We start from the raw sequence: 20,841 nt of genomic DNA, 5'->3' as shown, positions 1-20,841 counted from the left end.
CAGCAGTCACTGATCCTAAAGAACGTGACTCACTTTCAGCAACAGTCATCAACTGTCAACATCTCTTCATCTAAAGGCAGGGCTTTAATAGCCTTTCCCAAAGCCACGCTGGAACTTTTGACCTGATTGTTGTATGGGTCTTGTACAGTAACCACAGCTTCTGTAAGTTAAAGCATGCATCAGCCATGAATTGTCAGAGGTTAGCATTTCACAGCTCCCTTCCCCATCTGTCAGATCTTACATTTCTTTCTGGCCCCTCTTCTGTGAAGGTCCCTGAGTCTGGGATGGCAGAAATTGGATGTTGATGACACATCCACAGATGAGCACTCAGTGTCATTTTGTACTTGATACTTTGATCAGTTGTGAATCTCTGTATTTATCACTATGCACTGCAAAAGAAATAGAAGCCTCTTTTATCAATGATAAGTATAGCAAAAATCTAAGGGTACAGTCAAATATTTAGGATACACTTTGGTAGTATCGTTCTCATTCTGCTTCAAGCATAATACAAGTGAACATAGACGTAAACCAAATACTTATAAGTATGCAATGCTAAATAATAGGGCCTGAGAAAGAAAGAAACAGAGACACATGTTAGGAGGTATGGTAATTAGAGAAATATCAGGGGAAGGGAGAACATTTAAGTAGAGTCTGGAAGAATGAAAGCATAAAGCATGTCAAGACTGTTCAGAAGGAAAGATGTGTGTATTCAGTGTGTGGTTCCCCTGGCCATGTTTATAGGTCTGCTGGTGGGCCAGTTTGCTGAGAACATGGTGAGCAGGGCTGAGATTGACAACAGATGTTTTCAGAGAGCTAATGAGGAGAAAATCTTGCAAGACTGTGGAACACAGCCTGGCCTTTGGGTTTTGAGTCTTGTGTGATGGGTAATTGTGTGCAGCCTTGTAGTTGGGAAACAGCTTGATGAGCTCTATGTTTAGCAAATTCTTGCCCATTGGTGAGTTAAAGACTCATCTTTCTTACACTTATTTTTTTAAAAAAAATTTCTAAAAGCTTTGGTACCCACACACCCTCACAAATTTCTTCCTCCCGAGCCCTATCTCAATGAGAAAATATTCTGCAGCAGGGTGTGCATGAGCCAGTCCTGAGATTCAGGCATGTCTCTTTAGGGAGTCAGACTCCTCCAGGGGTCCACAGGTTGATTGCTAGGGGAGAGGGGCCTAAAAAACATGTGGTTCAAAAATTTGGAGTAAAAGCAGTATTTAAGGACACACTGAGTCTGGGAAATGTTCGTATTATTCACGCTTTCTTAATAGAGCTGGAACCTGTGGAATAAAATATTTCCATGAGATACAGGCAGCAGTAGACACTAGCTTATGAGCCTGAAAATTTATAATGACCTATAACTTCACAAGAGGAAGCCCAAATTATGAGCATATAATTAGAAAATCAGTCTTCCTCTTGTTTCAGCTCTACGACTCCTTATATGTCATCGTTGTCTCTATGGGTTCCCAAGTACATCCATCCTGCTGATTTTGAGAGCCTCTTTCCTTGATGTGCCCCGGCTCTAATATCCTTTCCTCCTCCTCTTTCACACTGTCCCATGATTTCTGCTGGGAGGAAGTTCATGGAGACGTGGAGATACCATATTTAGAACTGAGTGTTCTGAGGTGTCTCACTTTCTGCATATTGTCTGGCTATGGGTCTCTGCTGGGGGGTGTCCTTCTCCTTGCTGTGAATATATGTTTCTCTTATTGGTTGATGAATAAGGCTGTTTCAGTCAATGGATAAGCAGCATACAGCCAGGCAGGAAGTATAGGCGGGGCTTCAAGACTAGGAGAATTCTGGGAAGAGGAATGCATAGAAAGAGTTGCCAAGGAGACGCCATGTAGCTATGGGGAAGATGGGATTGCCTGGTTATTCTCTGGTAAGCCAAGACCACATGGACATACACAGACTAGTAGACATGGGTTACTGATTAAGAGATAGCTAGCCAATAAGAAGCCTGAGCCATAAGCCAGTTTATAATTGATATAAGGCTCTGTGTGTTTTCTACTACAGTGCTGTGGGACCAGGTGGGACAGAAACTTCTGTCTATGAGTCCCCATATCTGTTCCCATCTACTGCAGGAGGAAGATTCTCTGACTAAGGCTGAGCAAGACACTGATCTATGAGTATAGTGGAGTGTCATTAGGAGTCATTTTATTGCTACAATGTTTTAGTAGAACAGGAGTATTGATTTTGCTCTAGGTCCCTGGGCTATTAAGTCTCAGGTTCTTGGTCACCCAAGTAGTGTAAAGCATGGGTTTCATCTGAAAGGACTGGGCTCCAAGTCAAATCAAGTATTGTTGGTTGCTCCCACAAATTTGAGCCACCATTACACTAGCATAATTTTAGGCAGGGCAGCATTGTAGATCAAAGGGTTTGTGGCTGTGTTTGTGTTTACGTTTTCCATTTGGTATTATGCAGCGTATCTTTCTGTACCAAAAATATTCGCACGTCATGTGAATTCCTTGTTGTCAGTTTGTGGAGAACAACTTGTGGTTTGGGTTAAAGACTGAGTTATTCTGGGCTTCCCATGTGATCTCTTAACCAGAAACTCAATTATATATAACCCATTGTTGGTACCAGAAGCTTCATTTGGTGACAAGAAATGTTCAGTTTGTCCCCCTCTCCCCTATTATATCGTGATTTCATTTAGACTGCTGTCATATATATACATACATACAAGTATATATGAATGATATATTGGGGGAAGTTTCTACTGTATTAGGTTTCCTCAAATTGCTGTTAATTTTAGTGTTTCTCTTTCATCCCTCATCCTCCTCTTCCTTTCTGATTTCCAGATCCCCACTTAATCTTCCCATTCCAGTCCCCACCCACGATCCAGAGATGTTAAATTTTAACATTTTTTATTTACAATCATTTTACATATCAATCCCCATTCCCTCTCCCTCCCACCCCCTACCCACTCCCCAAGGATAGTGAGACCTTCTATGGAGGATCATCAAAGTTTATCACATCATTTGGGGGAAGGCCTAAGCCCTCCTCCATGTATCTGGGCTGAAACAGTATCCTTCCATAAGGAATGTGCTCCCAAAATCCATTTGTGCACTAGGGATAAATACTGGTTCCACTGTTAGAGGTCCCATAGACTGCCCAGGCCTCCTAACTGGCACCCACATTCAGAGGGCTTGGTTCGATCCAATGCTGGTTTCCCAACTATCTGGCTGGGGTTTCTGAGCAGAGCTATTAATTTTATTTTATTTCCGTTTCCTAATGATGAGTACATGCACTCACAGGCTCATGCGTGTGAGTACACACACACACACACACACACAATTACACATATGCACACACACAATCACACACATGCATTATATATACATATACATGTACATATATATACATGTGCATATATATATGTATGTATGTATATGTATGCAATGATCTAGTCCATTCTTTGTACCTAACCTCCATGGTTCTGTGGATTGTGCCATGGCTTTTATTGGCTTAATAGCTAACATACACACAAACATACACACAAAAAAAAGAGTACATACCATATTTTATTTCTGGGTGTAGATTACCTTATTCAGGAAGATTTTTATTCGAGTTCCATTCATTTACCTGAGAATCTTATGACTATTTTTTAATGGATGATCAACATTCCTTGATGTAAATGAACCACAGATTTCTTTATCCATTCATATGCTGAGAGACATCTATGCTGTTTTCAGTTTCTGCCCCAACCCTAAACCAGAAGCTATCTCCAATTGATAATCAGTGACAAATGAAAATTTACTTTTTTCCAAGGGAGCCTTACTGGGGAAACAAACTATTTTAAGGGTAAACTGCATACCCAGGTGTCGAAGGCCAAGAAAAAAATGAATTCACTGACATCTTTGGAGGTTCCTTGTATCATAATGCCATGTCAGGGCTGTCTTTCATTTTTTAAAAATTAACTTATTTTATTTTTCCTTTTCACCATACAGGTCCTTTTTGTATATATTATGGGTTCCAGTTTAATGTTTTTATGGGAATCTTGAAAGTCCTAAGGAGTGAGTTTCCATTCTTATACCTATTCTTGGGATCTTTACCTTTTTTTTTTTTTGTCACATTCCATTTGGGAGTTTTTGCTAGTTTTAAAATCTTTTCTTTTTAAATTGAAAATAGATTCTTCCCTCATAAGCACGTCATGACCACTGTTCCTCTTTCTTCATTCCTCTAAGATACCCCTCACCTCACTTCTCCCCCAGACCCTTTCACCTTATGTTTCCCTTCAGAAAAGAGCAGGCTTTCAAGAGACAACAGTGAAACGGGACAAAATAAGATACATTAAGACAAGGCAAAAGCCCTAATATCAAGGCTGGACAAGGCAACTCAACAGGATGAAAAGGGTCCCAAGGGCAGGCAAAAAGGTCAGAGTCAGCCCCACTCCCACTGTGAGGAGTCCCACAGAGATGTCGAAGTAACAACCATAACTTATCAGCAGGGAACCTGGTGCAGGCCCTTGCAAGCCCAGTGCTTGCCACTGGACTCTGTGAGTACATGTGAGCCCTGTTTAGTTTGTGATGTGAGATAGGAAAGGGATGGGTTTGTATGGGAGAGGATCTGAGGGGGAGGAGAAGAGGGAGCAGAAACCATAATATGGATATATTATACAAGAGAGAATTCTACCTTCAATAAATGGGAAAAAATAGAAAATGATACATGCTTGGGAGAGCACTAATCAGCAAATATGAACACACATGATTATGTGTATGATATCATGTACTAGACTAGGGCATAGAAAACCTGTTGGGAGCCATCACCCCTAGTGCATTCACACACACACACACACACACACACACACACACACACACACACACACAAAACCAGTGGTTTCCCAATTAGGCCTGGGGTGGTAGTTGACTCTCCTGCAATCTATACTGACAATTTTTAACTGTTTTGGTCTTATGCAAGCCTCGTACAGGTAACCACACAATCTATGAGTTTCTATGTGTAACAACTGTGTTATATGCAGAAGACAGCATTCACCCACTCACCTGCTCATCATTCAACTCTTTGCACCACTGACCCACAATTTACTTCTTGAGAATTTATTGAGTAGCCTAAGTACATGAAAATATTCATGTCTCAAGACAACCTATTAAATAAGAAAACACGTGTATAAAGAATTGATTGATGTGTGCAAAGGTTAGTAGCATGTACAAAGTAATTACATAGAGGTTCAGATCACAACATCATTCCTGTCTGACCTAAGAAGTCATTCTTGAAATACACATGAAGAAATCTTAAGAATATTGAGATGAGAATCCTGTGCATTCTCTTGCTGATATCATTCTGTATTTTCTTCCCTTAGTCACCCCTCAAGAGCTGTCTAGTGTGGCATATTTGGCATTCCCTTTGGATCCTGATTACCCGAATTGATCATTCAGCTGCATTATGTAATGAAACTTGAAAAGTTGACCTAATTGCTTCTCTCAGTGTACTCATCTGCAAAATGTGCATACTACTTCTCCCCTCACCATGCCTGTATAGAAAACATACAGCCCAGAGTACAAGTTATATCAGTGGGCTTATGTAGAAAATGCATGGTCCATGGGAAAGATTGTGATAGGGCTGCAGAGAATGTGTGACATTTCATGAGGTCTGGCTTCTGTGCAGCTCCCTGCTCTTGGCGTTGACTTCATCCATCACCTCTCTGACTTCTTGGATTAGTAACAAACCCAGAGCATTTCTGCTGCTTGCCACATATACTTCTCACTTTGCCGTGTAAGTTCTCCAGTGCCTCCTTTGTAAGCACCTGTGGGTATCACATCTGGGGGTGTGATTCAAGCTTCTGGGATTTCATACAAGGGCAAATGTTCTCTTGTGTCTGCCTCTAGCATGACACTTCATGCTAGAGTGACATTCCCTTCGTGTTGTGTGACATATGAAGCTATGTAGAGCAGGGAAATAAAATTCAGTGTAGCACAGAGGAAGTACTAAATAATCACCAGCTATATGGATAGTCTTCGTGACAATTTGTACACTTAACCACTGGGACTAATAGTCTCTCTTTCAGAATTTTTTCCTGGCCGGTAAGCTCAGTCTAAGCAACTTCCTTCAGATGAAGATGAAGTCATTACACCACTTATTATGGGATTGTTATCAATGTAATCCTCTTTGGTGTGGGCTGCTCTAGTAACTTTCTAAGGAAAGAATCACCAAGTTTTAATATCTCTTTCTTCGGCTCTTGCAGAGCATAGATGAAGAAAAATAAGACAGATCTTTACACAAACAAGCAGACAGAAGGAATTTGGAGGAGAAAAATACCTAGGTAATCTGGAATTTATTAATATCCTGATGCTATTTTAATCTAGAGGGGGGAGTGGGATCAGAACACTTCAGATAGACCCTAGGGGCTGTGGGCACATAGGAGGAGAATACAGAGAAGAGATGTAAATATAGAGTCACTGTAGATAAGCTAGGAAAGCCAGAGAAATATAGAATCCTGCCAGTGAAGAAGAAACGTGACAGCCCACTTTCATGGTCTCTCGCTAAAGATGCATTATTGCACGTTACAAAAATGGATATGTGACACAGACACTTGTGGTATCACCTCAAGTTGCCACTCAGATTGTTTAGATTTGTCTTGTCATATGAGCTACCTTAGAGAACCCGAGGCAATTGAGGCTCAGCAAACATACTGAGTATTCTGGGATTTCAAATTCTTCTGTAACGGAATTTCTAATTCTTCTGAGGTAAGTCGCTTAGCATGTCTGAACTCTGTTTGCACAGTGGAAACATCACCATGTCCCTCACTGGGTTGTGGTAGGCAGTGACCAATTAAAACCCGAGGAGAAAGCCCTCTGTAAATATGAAGTGCTAGTGAGGTGTAGAGTAACACACTGGAATCTTTGTTTTCCATCAGACACATCCCATGAGACAGTTTCTTCCTTCCAGAACATGTACACTCCACAAAGAGTCCATCTGGATACTCTGACTCTGCCAAGAGTTCAAAGGCAAATTGTTCTAAGGTGAACAGCTGAGAGCGAGTCTGCCAAGGTGGTCAAAGACATGTATCTGTGCCTGCCTGAACAGATGCACCAGAGTGTGCAATGAATGTGGCGTTTTCCCCAGGGCGAATGCAATGAATGAAAACTTCTGGCTACCTGGGCCCCCCTTTGCCATGCATAAGCATCGCACTTGACTGATGGAGATGTTTTGATTTCCTGCGTGGTCTTGGGTTACCTAATATCTGGCTTGCTTCCCTTGATGGTTCTTCCTTAGATCTACCCAGTAAAATCACGCTTAAGCCATTTTCATTAGGAACTGACCACTACATGACCATAAAGAGCCTCGCGGAATGCCACGATTAGGAAAGATCAAAGGCTCTGCCTCATTCTTGTTGCCTGCTTCAACCCTCTCCCTTGTCTTTGCCGTCAACTGTCCGAACCAGACTAAGTCCGGCTCTCCAATGTTTGCACAATCTGGAAGAGATAACTTCTCCAGAGAAGTCTGGCTTTTCTTGAGAGCACATGGCTTGCAGGGTTTCCGTGGCCCGGATCTCCCTAGGCCTAGTGTTCTGTCTGGTCCCTAGGGAGAACCTGGGCTTGTTCGGTGCAGCTGGCTTCTAGGGCTGAACCGGAGTAGGATTAACACTGTGGCTAAAGGCAGCTCGTCCCTGAGCCAACCTTCCCTTAGCATACTGAGTCATTTCAGGCTCTCTCCTGGCCAAATCCCTTAGAAAAGCTGTGCGCCGTAATGTGACTGCCGGTAAGGATGTTTGTCATTAGAGCAGACCTCGGTTTGAATTCTGGCTCTTAATCTCTCAGAGCCTCACATTTCTCGCATGTAAATTTGGGATATCGGTGCTCACCTATAAGAAATGTTACAAAGACTGCATAAAACCGTGTTTAGGAAACGCATAGGAGAGTATCTGGCCACGAAGCTCCCATAAATGATGACTCCATCGGTGGCCCTTTCAGTCAGTACTCCCGCGATGTTCCAGAAGTCTCTGCAAAAACGGTGACACACTAACTTTTCTGGAAAGTGTTTCCAATTACTCAGCCACAGCTGCCTCCAGCTTTCCTTTGGATTGAGGAAGGAAGATGTTTCCTTGGATTAGCAGTTTGGAGTCAGGCAAACCTCAATCCTTCCCGCAAGGCCTGGGAAGGGGATGTTTGCAACCAGTCTCAATAGGAAGAGACAGTGCAAAGTCTAGCTCTCTGCACCATGGTACAGATTGAGGTAGAGTAAAGACTCGTTAAGATTTTTTCTCTTTCTTTCTCAAAAGATTTTATTCTTGTACTATAATGTGTGTGTGTATGAGTGTGTGTGTATGTGTGTGAGAGAGAGAGAGAGAGAGAGAGAGAGAGAGAGAGAGAGAGAGAGAGAGAGAGAGAGAGAGAGAGAGAGAAGAGAAGAGAGAGAGTGAATAGCACATGTGTTTTGAAAGACAGGAGAATACTCAGATATCTTCAAACTAGGGTTACAAGTGACTGTGATCCTCTGACATGGGGCCTGGGTCTCAAACTAGAGTCTTTTAGAAGACTAGGAAATGCTTAAATCAACCCTTCAGCCCCTCTGCTTTTAAATTTTATTTTCATTGACCAATAAACTATTCATAGGTTGTGTAAAAAGTGATGTTTTAAAACTGGAACATATATGTGTGTGCAAGATATATATATATGTGTGTGTGTGTGTGTGTATACACGTATCTAAAATACACACACACCTAATCTCCAGCCTCAAGTGGAGTTCTGTAATTTTCAAACTTAATAGCAAAGTGTTTTCTTAGAGTTTTGGTGGAAATCTCATCTTGTGTGGCCAGTTTGTCTCTTCTATCTTTGTAGACTCCATAAATTTTCTATAGTATGACAATCATAAAATCAAATTGAAGTACACACTCTTTTCATATTGCCTCCAGTTTCCATTATCAACTTGTGAGGCCCTCCAGGTGTTCACTCTGCTCCAGGAACTCTGTAGAGAAAGACACATTCACACTTAGAGGACTCTAAGAAAGGGAACGACTCTCAAATACTTTCTGAGTTAGTTGCTCCTCAGACATTGTCCACGCCATGTTTTCCCCATCCATAAGAGTTACATGTGCTTACCTTTCTTATCTTTCACACTTCATACACAAGAAACCACCCCAAGGAAAATGAATTCCTCCTCATGGTGTCAGAGATGCTAACAGTAAGATAGTTTGAAAATTTGTCTGGCTGAATCCAGATTTGAGGTTCTTGACTAGTTAACAGTGTAACCTCCCACTTATTTCATTATATATGTAAATATGTATGTATGTGTGTGTGTGTCTATCATCTATCTCTATTATGTATCTATCTGTCTACCAACTATCATGTATTTATGCATCTATACTATCGTTCTATCTTTCAAAACCCTGACAGATATTGAAATGGGCCTCCTGGAACGTAAATCATTTGTCTGACACCTCTCTTAAGTTTAGGTCCTTCAGAGGAGACGTTATGGCCTCTAATCCACTTTCCCACTGCCTCAAAAGTACTTGGGAAGAAACTGAAAAGCCTTTTCTCCAAAAATTAGCTAGAGACCCACACAGTGAACTATTGTGATGTGTTGTTTATGATGTAATAAAGCTTGTCTGGAAATCAGAATGCAAAGCTAGCTAGCCACAGCCACAAAGGCCAGGCAGTGGTGGTACACACCTCTGATGCCAGCAGCCATACTTAGCTTATAAAATCTGGGTGGTGGTGGTGTGCATCTTTAATCTTAGCACTAGAGAGGCATACAAGACAGGAGCAGGGTCTCCAAGCTGGCGTTCACTCTCAGGCAATTATTCTCCAGCCAAGTTGAGGACATGACTACCCCAACCTAGGGAGAGGTAAGAGCTGTATGGTGGCTTGGCTGATTTGCTTTTCTGATCTTCTGCTTGAACCTCAATATCTGTCTCTGGCTTTTTATTATTCATGCTACAGTCTATGATAGGATAAACCTATTAGGGATTCACACAGAAAGAAAGAGAGCTCATAGGTGTTCATTAAATCTGTCATCTTTATACTTAAAGATTTTTTCATAAATGTACCTTGGTTCCTATTTCTAAAATATTAGACTTCTGTATTTATAAAATATAAATGAATCAACAAATAGTAACTGGTATGGATCAGGGGTTTCCTGATATATTATAGATAGTAATATTTAATCAATTCATGTCTTGGGGAAACAGTGTTTAAGAAGATGGCATGTGTTTTCTTTGAGTTCTGAATTTACCATAGTGCCTACCACATAAAAAAAGTGGAACATGTTTTGTTTAACTGACTGGAAAGATATATAAATGAAAATCATCCCTGTGTAACTCAGGAATCTACAGGCATATAGTAATATGGAGTTTTATGTGCCACTGGGAGACAGATATCTGCTTAAATATTATTTCTGAACATATCTATGATTGTGATTCTGGATTAATAGTTGAATGAGCAACCTGAGTAAGTCATACTTCTTGCAGTGGTGTGGACTTTCTTCATATATTTTGCTGAGGGCTTAAATAGAGAAAAAAAGGATAAATTAGAAAGTACTTTTTGGAAAGTGACTAAGGGTGCCTGCCATCAAACCTAATGACATGAGTTCAAATCCCTGAATCTGCATGGTAGAAGAAACTAACTCCCACAAACTGCCCTGTGATCTAAATGTGTGTGTGTGTCACGGCACATGTACACAAAAGCACAAATAGATGGTAGGTAGGTAGATGAATAGATAAATAGATATAAAAGAAGGGCAGAAAGGAAAGAAAAGAAAGGGAGTAGGGGAGAGTAAGGGAAGAGAGAGGGAGGGAATGAAGAGAAGGACGGAGGAAAGTACGAGAGAAAGGGATGGAGGGAGGGAGGGAAAGAGGGAGGAAAGGAGGAGAAAGAATTTTATTTTTGCTTCGTTTACCTCCAAGCTGGGAGTTAGTTCTTTTTCTGTCTTTGACTCAGAAGTGGGGTGGGTCAGAACATGCCACTCTGACTCTGCTGGCCTTCAGCCCCTAAGATTTGGACTAAATTATGATCTCTGGATCTTCCGGACTAGATTTCACTTTCATTGACTTTGTTGCATCTGTGTTTTCTTGCTTCAAACTTTGTGTTTATTGCCCTCTCCTTTCTCCAGTGAGGAGAACTTAGATTCATCTGAGAGCTCTCTGTGTGTGTAGTGTAAGATTTTATTGCTTTCTCTAGTGAGGGGCACTTTGATTAACCTGAGCACTCTCTCTGTGTGTCGTGTAAGATTTTAGTACTTGAAGCCCTCCCATTGACACACATTCAACGTGCTCCTTCAGCTCTACACACCAGTTATATCCTTAGATCTTTCCTCACTGGTTATGAAGAGAGTGGTGCTCGACTTGGAAGTATATAGAGACACTCCTGTGTTTTTTCATTACTTACATATTGTGTGATTATATTAAGATTAGTGCCTTTAATCCCAGCACTCGGGAGGCAGAGACAGGCGGATCTTTGTGAGTTCGAGACCAGCCTGGTCTACAAGAGCTAGTTCCAGGACAGCCTCAAAAGCCACAGAGAAACCCTGTCTCGAGAAACCAAAAAAAAAAAATTAGCAAACACTACAAGAATTTCAGTTTCTTTAAATATGTAGAGGGTTTTTTTATAGCTCAATAGATTGTCTAAACTGGTGAGTGTTCCATAAGGAGACAAGTATACGTGATGTTTCTAATGGAAGGAACATTCCACAGATATCATTTAGGTGCTGCCTAAATGGTCAAATACTGCGTTTTCCTGATTACCTGACTGATAATTCTGCAAGTTATGGAAAGAGGTATTGCTGTCCTCAATTATTGAGATGGATATGTATATCTGCTTTCAGCTTCAACAATTATAATATCCAAATTACAAAAAAATGGACATACACACTTCATCTTTATAGTGGTTTATATAAAAATTAAAACACATTCAGTAGAAACAACACTCCAAATGTTGACATTTGGCATTTTCCTAAAGGTAGCACTACATGGAAAGACTGTTTCTCATGGAAAGCAGAAATCATGCCACACAAATATCCATTTCTGATATTTTGGTCACTCTTTTCCCCATCCAAGATTTTCCATAATTATGATATCTGTCATTTCCCATTTGAAAAATTTGCTTGAACATTTATAGAAAGATCATCAGTAACAAATTCCTTTATCTATTCTGTGCTGGAAAAAATGTTTACTAATACTTTTTTCCAAAAATGGCATGATATTACACCATTCGCCTTCTGGTTCCATAGCTTCAGAATGGAAACCTCTGTGCTGATGGAGACTTTCTGACCTGACAGAATTCTGTCACCCTGGAGTCTCAAAGAAACACACGGACACTGTATTAGTTATGTAACGGTTGGCCGGTGGCTACAGCTTCTTATTGGCTAGCTCTGTCTTAATTATTAACCCATTTTTATACATCTAAGTATTTCCACATGGTCTTATCTTACTGGAGAAGGGTGCAGACGTGCTACTCCTTTGAAGGGCTACATGTTAACTGTTCTGGCAGGCTCTCCTGCATCTCTTTCCCAGAATTCTCCTCATCTCCTAGTCTCTTCAATCTTCCTGCCTTACTGGCCAACAGTGTTTGGCCATTAAACAATAAGAGAAACATATATACAGAAGGACCTTTCCCATCACCTCTAAGTTAGTCTTCCCCTATGGACAAATTATTGTTCTCTCTCTTTGTTTTCAATATTTCCCATTGCTTTTCATTTATAGAAGTTTAATTGTGATACATCTTGATGTTTCTTGGGGTTTATCCTATTATGAGGAGTCTTGAGTTACATAATTTTCATTTGGCATTATCATTAAACTGCATTTCTTTGTTGAGATTTTACCTTGTTCAAGATGATTAGAAAATGTTTGTTGAAACATTTCTTGATTGTTGTTTTGAAATTCATGTGAGGAAATTTCAACATAGACATCTTTTGTGCTGATTTAATTTGATTATGCTTTTTTAATACTAGATTTTCCTGGGTCATGGTATACTGAGTGATTTCTTGAATATTTAGGTTATTTTATGTTAATAGACTTTGGGTTCTATTTAAAATACTTTCTTAACATTCATTCATTTTGTTTTAGTTTACCAGTTAGATTCTTTTATTTTGAAATTTTCTTTTCGATTTATTTTTATATTATGTAAACAGTGTTCTGTCTGCATGTATGCCTTCAGGCCAGAAGAGGGCACCAGATCTCATTACAAATGGTTGTGAGCCACCATGTGGTTGCTGGGAATTGAACTCAGCACCCCTGGAAGAGCAGTCAGTGCTCCTAACCTCTGAGCCATCTCTCTAGCCCCCTACCAGTTAGATTCTAAACTACACCATCCCACCCCTATTGGGGACTGAATCACTGGCATTCATTTGGCCAACGAGTCATAGATGCCTTCAGCTCTTCAGTGTTTGCTTGTTGATGTGTTTTAACAAATTTGAGACCAGATTGAAGTGACCCAGGCTTCTCTCACACTTCTGATCTTTCTTACCTCAGCCATACAAGTAACTAAGGTTACATAGCTGTGCAGCAGGATAGCTTTGGGTGTTGTTTTAGTCTGCTTCTTTGACTTGGTGCCATTGAGGCTTCCTCTAGATCCTCAACAGAAGTAAAGGAGCAAAGACTAATATTGACGGTAGGCATTCCCCAGTACATCTGAAAAAAGATTATTTTCCAAACTGTTGGGTAGTTCTCAATGATGTTGTCTCTTGCTACATAATTTATTTGGTGATGCATATGGTCACATGGTTTCCGTGGCAATGCACCTGGCCATGTGATTTCTCTTGAGGATTACCTTGTGGAGGATATCTGAAAGCCAAAGAAGCAATATACTCCTCTTTGGTAAATGTTGTTTACAGAAGCCAGATCCTGCAGAGGAAGAAATAAGCCCAGATATCTCTGTAGATAATTTGGAGATTGTGAAATGCCAATCTAGGATCACCTTCTGCTCTTAATATGTCAGATTTTAGTTCGATTACATAAATTCTTTAGTCCTGCAAAGAACATTCTTTCTCTTTCAATTTTATTTTCTTTAACTTTTCTGGTTCTCTCGAATAATCTTCTGAATTTTAATTGTACTTAAGAGAGACACTGAGGAGAGTCCACAAATAAAGTATCAGACCTGTGTAAAAACAGTTCTTCCTGAGAGTCTGATGGTGTTCTAGTCTTTGTATGTCATATACACAATATGCCACCCCAACTTAATTTAAGAGTTTCCACTTGCAAACAACGTTGGTTTCTTCCCTCAAATTGAATATAGATTCTTTTCTCATGTAATGTGTGACTACGGTATCTCCTCCTGCTAGTCCTCCAAGTTCCTCCCCGCATCACCGCCCATCCTGAGGCACCCCTTTCAGTCTTTCATTAGAAAACGGACAGGCTTCTGGGAGGAAACAGTAAAATAAGATAAACCGAACACTAATAGATCAGAATAGGACAGGGGAAAAAAAGAAAGAAACACTACAAAAAAAGACAGAGAAGCCTCAAGAAACAGATATAAATGCAGAGACCCTTTCATTCATACACTCAGAAATCCCGGAAAAAATGCTAAAGTGAAGCAATAATGTATGTGCAGAGGACATGCACTGCACAAATACATACATATACATACATATATAATTTTGTTTTTATTTTTATTATATCACAATTATATACAATTTTATTATAGATTTTCCGGGAGTGATCATTGTCATTTAGAACCTCTTATAAATATTGTCAGTCTTTTTTAAGAATAGTCCATCCCCTCCCCAGCTTCCTGATGAATAGAACTTGAGCTCACAGGAAATAGCTGATGGCAGGAAGGAAACATTCCACAATTAGATCATTTAAACCCCTCCCTCTGTGACCCTTTAACCTTGCCAACACCTGTTACCTGCTTACCTTCAGTGGCCTGGTTGCTAGGCAATGACCCCTCCCTCACTGTCCTGCATTCTTCTGCCCCATCCCCCTACCTCATTTCCCCTATTTAAGCCTGTACAGAATTCTCATTAAATAGCAGCTTGATCAGAAAATCTGTCTTGCTGTCCATCTCTCTCCTGTTTCTTGTCTCATCCATTCCAGGTTCCCGTGGGCTCAACCTCATTGTGCCCTGCTGGACAGGGCATAAGATTACATATAATTTTTTATATTGTAATACAATACAAGTAAAAGCAAAAATATAAGCCGGGCATTGGTGATACATACCTTTAATCCCAGCACTCTGGAGGCAGAGGCAGGTGGATCTCTGTGAGTTTGAGACCAGCCTGGTCTACAGAGCGAGTTCAAGGACAGGCTCCAAAGGAATACAGAGAAACCCTGTTTAGAAAAAAACAAACCAAAAAAGTTAAAAAAAAAACAGCAAAAATAAACATGAAATGAAGGAAACAAAAATAAAGAAAACCTTTGACGATATTATGAGTCAAGAAATGTCCAAAATTGCTATTGAGTTTTCTCTTGGCCATCTACTGCTGGCGTGCTGCCTGCTCTTAAGAGTTGTTTGTCTTGCCAGTGAGACTCACTTGGATAAAACTAAATTTTCATTTACAAGTGGTTATCGATTTCATCTATGTTCTTGTCTAGGGATGAGAGCCTGTGTGCATCTATGTTCTTGGCTACGGATGGGAGCCTGTGTCCACAGGCCCTTTCAGCTCTAGAACACTATCTAGTGCAGACCCATATAAAACCTGTGCATGCTGCCTTGGGGGTTAATATGTGCATCAATCCTGTTGATCTAAAGGGCCCTGTTTTCCATGTGTCCTCTGTTCCCTCTGGTTCCTACATTCATTCTGCCTCCACTTCTACAGGGTTCCCTGAGCCCTGAGGGATCTGATGGAGACATCCCATTTAGAGCTGCATGTTTTAAAGGTCTTTCACTCTGCCTAATGTCTGACTGTGGGACTCTCTATTTGTTCCCATCCACTGCAGCGGGAAGCTTCTCTGGTGATGGTTGAGCAAGGTATTGATCTATGAGTATAGATTGTTATTTTGATGGGGGATGTCCTTCTGTATATACGTTTCTCCTATTGGTTGATGAATAAAACGCTGGTTACCCAATAGAGGCTGGAAGATAGGCAGGGCTTGGAGAGGAGGAGGATTCTGGGGAGAGTAGCAAGTGAAGCCTCTGCGAGAGTCCAGGGAGACAGGATGCACCAGGCATTTTCTGGTAAAATCAGGCCATGTAGAAATACATAGATTAGTAGTTAGGGGTTAAAAGTTAAGACAAAGCTAGCCAATAAGAAGCCCTAACTATTGACCAACAGTTTTATAATTAATATATTATCTGTGTGTTTATTTGGGGCAAAGTAGCTGTGAGATCAGTCTGGACAGTGACCTCCTTCATCATCTGGAGTCATTTTATTGCCTTTTTTTTGGTAACTAATATTTGATTTTACCCTATGAGCCTGGGCTATTAAGACTCAGGTTCTTTAACTCTCCAAGTGAAGATTAAATCAAATCACCTATTTACTGCTACACCCACAAGCTTTGTGAGTATACCTTACTCACTGGACAGCAATGCAGATCAGAGGGCTTGGAGCTGGGGTGGGGATTATGTGTCTCCTTTGGCAGCCTGCAGAGTAGCTTCCTGTACCGAAGATGTTAGAATGTAACAGGAAAAGATCTACATAGGCACCGGCTGGACTTCTCCATGTGCAATGTGTCACGCTGGTGCTGTCTTCAGAGATATGGCTTTGCTGTCAGCTTGTAGAAAGCCACCTACAGTCTTGGCAACACCCTGGGTGGTTTGGTGGTTCCCAGGGTAACCCTTTGGCAACAACTCAATTAAATATCACTTATAGGTTTATTTGGTGACAAGAGATATCCAGTTTGACTCTGTTTCCCCTGTTATTTGTAAACTTCCTTATATGTATGTACTTTAGGAAGTTTCCACTGAATTACGTTTCCATAGTACCCCTCAAATAGTCCTTAATTTTAGCTATCTCTCCCCTTTTTCCTGCCTCGTCCCCCTCTTCACTCACCCTCCTCATTTTTTCCTTTCATTCCAGGCTCTCTTCATACATACATACCTATTTACTTTAGTTCCCTATAGCAGGAACGTTTTACTTACCCCCAGCCCAACCAGTCTCTTACTCTATACCTAAGCTCTGTGGCTCTGGAGATTGTAGCTTCGCTACCTTTGACTTACCAGCTGGTAGCCACATATAAGCAAATGACACCCTGTTTGTCTTTCTGTGTCTAGGTTACCTTACTTAAGATTTTATTTATAACTCCATTTATTTGTGAATTTTATGGTTTCATTTTAACATCTGATTATTATTAACTTGTGTAAATGGACCCCATTTTATCTATTCACCTGTTGAGGGGCATCTAGCTATTTTCCAATTTCCAGATACTATAGCGTAACAGTGAGCATGATTGAGGCAGTGTTTCTGTGGTAAGATAAATCATCCTCTGGGTACAGGCCAAGGAGTAGTATAGGTAGTTCTTAGGGTAGCTTGATTCCTATCTTCCTGAGTAACTTCCACACCTATTCCCACAGCAACTATACAAATTTGCACTAATATTAGTAATGAATGAGTGTTCACCTTCCTTTATATCATTGGAAGCATGAGCTGTCATTTTTGTTTTATTTATGTTAGCCATTCTGATAACTGTAAGATAAAATCTCAAAGTAGTTTTGATTTGTGCATCTCTCATGCCTGAGGATATTGAACATATTTTATGGTGTTTCTCAGGCAACTGAGTTCCTTGTTTTGAGAATTCTGTTTTTATATGTATCCCATTTTAATTAGGTTATTTGTTTTCTTGGTATCTAATTTTTGAGTTCTTTATTATATATTTTGAATAGTAGATGTGGCATTGGTGAAAATCTTTTCCCATTCTTCGGGATACTACTTTGATCAAATTATCATGTCCTTTGCCTTACAGAAGCTTTTCAGTTTCACAAGGTCCCATTTAATAATTGTTGATCATAGTGCATGTGGTAACAGTGTTCTGTTCAGGAAGTCTTTTTCAGTGGATCTGGTTTCCTGTTGAGGTCTTTGATCTATTAGGAGTTGATTTTTATATAGTGTGATTAATATGGTTCTAATTGAATACTTCTACATATAGTCATCCATCACCATTTGATGAAGATACTGACATTTTACAGTATGTATTTCTAACTACCTTGTCAAAACTCAGGTGTTCATGAAAATATGGAATTATGTCTGAGTCTTCAAGCCAATTTCATTGGTCAACATGTCTGCTTTTGTCAATACAGTTCTGTTTTTATTATTATATCTCTGTTTACATTATGAGGTCAGGTATGGTGATACCTCCAGCAGTTCTTTTATGATTCAAAATTGTTTTAGCTATCCTTGGTTTTTGTTTGTTTGTTTCCATAAAGCTGAAAATTGTTCTTTCATGATCTGTGAATAATTGTGTTGGGATTTTGAAGGGATTTCGTTGAATCTGTAGATTGCTTTTGGTAGGATGGCCATTTTCATTATATTAACCCTACCAGTCAATGAGAATGAGAGAACTATATCTTTTTCAAATTCTTTCTTCAGTATCTTAAAGTTTTCATTGAACAAGTCTCACTTCATTGATTAGTTATTTTATGTTTTATGACTTGAGCCTATTGTGAAATATGTTGTTTCTGCTTTTTATCTCAGTTTGCCATTTATATGTAGGAGGGGCTACTGAATTTTGGGAATTAGTTTTATATCTAACTACTTTGATGAAATGTTTATTAGCTGTATGAGTTTCCTTGTGAAAAAATTGGGGTTTACTTGCATATACTCTCATACCACCTGCAAATAAAGACACTTTGATGTCTAGATTTCAAATTCTATTCTTCTTGTGTTCCTTCAGGTGTCTTATTGTTTGGGGTATCAATGTTAAAATTTGCCATGCTTCTTTGATGAGTATGTAGTGTTCTTCCATATCTACACCTTCTGACTAGTTTTGTTTTGAAATCTATTTTATTCAGAAATTAAAATGGATAAAACAATTTGCTTTTTATGCCTATTTGCTTAGAATATCTTTTATCCATTATTTTGTTTTGAAGTGAAGTCTACCATTGATGTTTTAAGGTGTGCTTCTTGGTGGCAATGGAAGGATGGATCCTGCTTTCCTATTCATTGTTAGTCTATGTCTTTATTTGTGAATTGAGATGCTTGATGTTGAAAGATATTAATGAGCTTTGTCTGCAGGTATCTGTCATTCTTTTGAGGAGTGTGTGTGTGTGTGTGTGTGTGTGTGTGTGTGTGTGTGTGTGTGTGTCCACTTTAGATTTGCTGGTGTGGTATTATTTCTTTAGGTTGGAATGTTTATTCTACAGTCTCCTGTAGGACTGGATTTATAGATAGATAATTGCTTAAGTTTGATTTTATCATGGAATATCTTATTTTCTCCACCTATTTTGATTGAAAGTATTGCTGAATATAGTAATAGTGTATAGATGGTCTGGCCTCTGTGGTCTCATAGAGTATGTAGAATATCTGCTCAGGCCTTTTTGGCTTTTAGAGTTACCATTGAGAAGTTGGGCATTGTTCTAATAGGTCTGCCTTTATATCTTACTTGGTATTTTTCTGTTGAAGTTTTTCATAGTCTTTCTTTGTTCTATATGTTCAATATTCTGAGTATTATGTGGTATAGGGACTTTCATTTCTGGTCCAGTTTATTTGGGTATTCTGTATGCATTTTATACCTTGATTTACATCTCCTTCTTTAGATTGGGGAGATTTTCCTGCATTATTTTGTTAAATTACTTTCTGCACCTTTGTCCTGTATTTATTCTTCCTCCATTCATATAATTCTTAGAATTAGTCTAAATTTTCTCCATGTTTTCTATCAGGAATTTTTTTTCTTTTTTAGATTTAACATTTTCCTTGACTGAGGTATCCATTTATATTCAGTGCCAAAGAGTTTTCTCTTCTGTTTCTTATATTCTGTTGGTGAAGCTTGCCTGTGAGAGTCTGTTCAAGTTCCTAAAATTTTTAGATTTTCCTCAGTTTGGATTTTCTTTATTGATCCTATTTTCACTTTCAGGTCTTGAATTGTTTGAATCATTTCGTACCACTCTTTGTGTTTTTGAGAGGTTTTTCAGGAATTTTCTTATTTCTTCTTTAGGAACTTTGACCTTACTCATAAATGCTATTTTAAGCCTTTTCACTTGTGCTCCAATTATGTAGCGATTCTGAGGGCCTACTCTGGTAAGGTTTTGGGCACTAGTGAAGTGATAGTCTCTTTGCAGATATTATGTTTCCATACATAGGTATCTGTATTTAGGATGATTGTAACTTTTGTCTTTGTTAGGTGTGTGTGTTTGTGTGTGTGTGTGTGTGTGTGTGTGTGTGTGTGTGTGTGTGTGTGTGTGTTTTCCCTTGGTTTCTGTTATTCTCTCTGATTCTTATGAGTGTCTGGCAGCTGTGCATTGTAGAAGTCTTTCTAGGATCCTACTTAGTGTGGTCACTGCATGTTCTGGGTAAAATGTGTTTCTGGGTACTGGGAACTGACAATTAGGAATGTGGATGAGCTAGACTGAGGTCTGAGGAGATCTGTAGGAGGAAGAAAAGAAGGTGTTCCACAAGGATCTGCTTACACCCAGGGAATGGAGGCAGAGATGGAGGGGAGACCACAGGAAGTAGTCTGCTGCAGAGCTGAGGGGTAGACTAGGGAGTGGCATCTGGAAGAGAGAGAGTGAAGATTCCAAGCTTTCCTACCAGCTTTGGCGGCCTACTTGCTCCTCTGGATGCTTGGCTGCCAGGTTCTCAGGGATTGCTTGCTGGACCTGGGGGCTGGAATAACAGGATAAGTGGGGAAGAAGGTTGGAGAAGGAGATCTGTGTGATGCACTGGAGATTGGGGAGAGAAGTGGAGGAGGCTGCAGCAGGTGGTCTGCTACAGAGTTGGAGGTGAGATCAGGAGATTTAATTTAAAGCCAAAGAGGGAGAGGAAAGATCCACAGGCTACGCCCTTTCATGGCTGTAG

The 20,841-nt window shown here is 39.8% G+C and overlaps 1 long non-coding RNA gene across 1 annotated transcript in view; it reads left to right on the top strand.

The window, feature by feature from the left end:
- Positions 1-1,824: 1,824 nt before the first annotated feature.
- The window catches only part of LOC121133613, a 35,863-nt gene continuing 16,846 nt past the window's right edge, over positions 1,825-20,841 (top strand). Inside the window, exon 1 of the long non-coding RNA XR_005870509.1 lies at positions 1,825-1,885. This is a non-coding gene — a long non-coding RNA (uncharacterized LOC121133613). The remainder of the gene's footprint in view (positions 1,886-20,841) is intronic.

Source organism: Mesocricetus auratus, unplaced genomic scaffold (genome assembly GCF_017639785.1).
Source record: "Mesocricetus auratus isolate SY011 unplaced genomic scaffold, BCM_Maur_2.0 Super-Scaffold_100023, whole genome shotgun sequence".
Taxonomy (NCBI): Eukaryota; Metazoa; Chordata; class Mammalia; order Rodentia; family Cricetidae; genus Mesocricetus; species Mesocricetus auratus.
Note: the sequence above shows the minus strand (reverse complement) of the source record. Positions and strands in the feature narration are given on the sequence as shown.